Raw genomic sequence first — 3,433 nt, forward strand, 5'->3', positions numbered from 1 at the left:
GCAAGCCTTCTGGCAATTTCTCTTTTATAAGGACATGCAGTTGAGAATGGATAATATATAGATCCTCAAGTTACATAATTTACAATAAACTCACATTTTCAGCATGTACAAGTGGGTCCCATGGATTATTGATCCAGACCATCTGTGTGTTGGGCCCCACTGGAAAGAAAATGTCCCAAAATTCCTGGACAAGACAATCCTAAACTATCAATTTCTGGCCTAAAAATGAACGGCTAAGAAGAGAAATACAGCAACGGTCCACATTCGGCTCAGAAAATGCAAAAACTGATGGCTAAGATCTTATAATTCGGGCCTTCATGGTGGGGCTGAGCAGAGCAATTGTCCAAATAATTGAACCATGGGCTCAGAAAATGTAAAAACTAATAGCACATGCTCTGAGTGCTACATACACCTGTCCTTTGTATTATGTATAAGCAAAAGCAGAAAATATTAGTATTTTTATTAATCAGAGTGAGTGTAAACAATGGCTCCCTAAATAAAATGGAATATGTTATTTAAGGTATCAAAGACATTCCTCGCATGTATAGACATGTATGGAAAATGGAGGTTGATAAAGCAGAAATCTAGAATGACAATGTAAAAATAAAGACAACAGAAGGCTGAACATAAAAGAAATAAAAATTTACATGTTATAAATCAAAAGGCACCTAACAGATAGGAACAACCTATGAGAGGAAATTACCAACTCAAAGGATAAAAAAAGACTGTTCAACATCACATCTTCCTCTTGATATTACGTGCTTGAAGTTATAGTCAAGAAGAATTTATGATCCTTGACCTGAAAATTTGTACAAGTGGGGCTATGGTTTGGTAATCAGGAATGTTTATCCGAGGGATGTTATGAGGGCTAGTGTTATGCTTGAGAGGAAGAAGGAGTATGCCACCATCTTAGCGTTCTATGTCAAAGTAACACTTGAGGCTTGGGAGCTTGCAGATGAGACTGGTGTGAAGATATTCATTGCCGATATTATCTATCACTTGTTCAGTTAGTTCAAGGCTTATATTGACAATCTTAAGGAAGAAAAGAAGAAGGAAGCTGCAGAAGATGCAGTCTTCCCTTGTGTTCTAAAGATTATGCTGAACTGCATTTTCAACAAAAAAGATCCAATTGTCTTAGGTGTTGATGTCCTTGAAGGGATTGCAAAGGTCGACACTCCAATCTGTATTCCTTCAAGAGATTTTATCGATATTGGATGAATAGCTTCCATTGAGATTAACCACAAACAGGTTGATATAGCAAAAGGCCAAAAGGTGGCCATAAAGATTGCTAGCACCAACGCCGAAGAACAACAGAAGATGTATGGCAGGCATTTTGAGATTGATGATGAGCTTGTTAGCCACATCTCAAGGAAATATATCGACACACTTAAATCAAATTATCGGGTTGACTTGTCTATTGAAGAGTGGAAGCTAGTAGTGAAACTGAAGACTCTCTTCAAGATACAGTAAGCTAGAAAAGAAAAGAAAAAGAAAAAAGAAAAAGTAAGAAAAGGAAAGGAAAAATCAGAAAGCAGAGTGAAGAATAATTACAATTCTTGTTCAGCTGTGGTGATGATAATGAAAATGTGGTGAGGGTTTTGCACGAGTTACAGCTTTCGACTATGCCAGATTTTGATGTAACGTGTTGAAATTTTGGTTTTGGGAGAGTTTTGGTTGGTGAGGGAAGATTGAGAATCGAGGGAGGGATCACCAGAAACAACAGCCTTGACAGAGAGCCATTCTGCTCACAGTCACCAGCAGAAGGTTTCTTCATTTTTGTTTTATTTTTATTTTTATTTTATGTATGCTATTGCTTTTTGGTTTGAAAATAAACTATTTCTTTAGAATTATTTTTTATCTAGGCTACCTTTTTAAGATGTGATCTGTATCTTTATTATAAAGTAAAGAGCAATGGCATCTGAGCAGGGGTGATTTTTATTTAAAAAAAAGGAATGTTTATCCGATGGAGCCCACAAAAAAATGGTCTGCATCACCAATCTAATATGTTGGCCTACAAATAGAGAGCTAAATGGAAATACAGCATTGTCCACATTCAACTAGAAAAAAGCCCAATGTTTTGAGGGCTACGATCTTGAGGCATGATCCACCCACTGTGGGATACACCAGCTCAAGTTTCTGGATCACAGAATCATTGGAATATTTAATAACGGATTGGAGCTAGTTGTTATGTTGATTGATAAAATCTGTACTTGGGTGTCCTCATGAGCCAATTCTGTCGAGGAGTTTTTGGGGTTTTGTTTTGCTGATATCTGGAGTGGGTTGAGTATATTTGTAATGTAGGTTTGGGCATGTGCCCTTGCTTGGGTATATTCCCTTTTGCAAGCTATCTACTCATGTGATGATGTTATCTACATGAGCATAAAAAATCAACATCCCTCCAGTCATGTTGTGGAAAGCATGGAACATGCTTCCATGCTCACTTAGCAAGAACATCTAGGAAATGAGCCAAAAAATTTATTATACAGGAAACCTCTAACATGTTTCCAAAGACTAGTTCTGGACAGATGCAAAAAAGCATGGATTTTTATGATGCTTGTTATCAAATCTAAAGTATTGATGAATAAGACTTGCACAAGAAACAATATATTAAGCAATATAAGGAAAATAAAAGATATAACTTTGAAATGAGACTAAGAGACTAGTTAGGAATCACTAGTTCAAAGGAAAGCTCACACAACTCATCAACACGACCAAGGATTGAGGCTATAGTCGGGGAAACTTAACCTTTAAAGTGCATAAATTAAGAGATGATATGTGAATGTTGTTACAATATGCACCTCTGCCATGGCCAATTCCAATGCCAGGTAAATGAGAGAGCATGTGGTTTGGTCAGCAGACATATCATAGGACTTCTGCCAACCATTTAGAAGCACAACCCAAATTGCTACAAGAAAGATTAAGATAATGATGATAGTTTAAACGGAAAGCCAACATTGAAGGTTAATACCAATACAAAAGTGACACCTGCTGAATGTTTTCTTCACAGTACAAGAAAATATGCATGCAATTATATTGGAAGAAAATAATTTTTTTTTAAAAAATGAAAAGAATTTGAGAAGACAGTAGAAAACTTACAAAACAGCAAGATCTTGCATGAGTCTTATCACTTTTGGAATGGTGTGATATGCATTAACAGAAGATTCCAAAAACTGTCTTGCATGAGTCCTATCACATTTTGTTAATGTATATCACACCATTCAGTCTCTAACTGTAGAAACTGCAGAACAGAACTTTTAGCAAATGCATAGTAATATGTAGCTAAAACATTAGAAAAGAAAGTGTGGTAGAAAAATTAGTCTAAAAAGCTCAAAGATATTTTGATATGTAACAACCACCATATATAGGCATATGATTGTGAACAGAAGGACTCCAGGCTTAATAAAATGGACCATCTTTAACACAGTCTACTAGC

The 3,433-nt window shown here is 36.1% G+C and overlaps 1 pseudogene; it reads left to right on the top strand.

Moving 5' to 3' along the window:
- The first annotated feature begins 857 nt into the window (after positions 1 to 857).
- LOC131256290 (uncharacterized) lies at positions 858 to 1,484 on the top strand (annotated as a pseudogene).
- Positions 1,485 to 3,433: the final 1,949 nt, after the last annotated feature.

This window comes from Magnolia sinica, chromosome 9 (genome assembly GCF_029962835.1).
Source record: "Magnolia sinica isolate HGM2019 chromosome 9, MsV1, whole genome shotgun sequence".
Taxonomy (NCBI): Eukaryota; Viridiplantae; Streptophyta; class Magnoliopsida; order Magnoliales; family Magnoliaceae; genus Magnolia; species Magnolia sinica.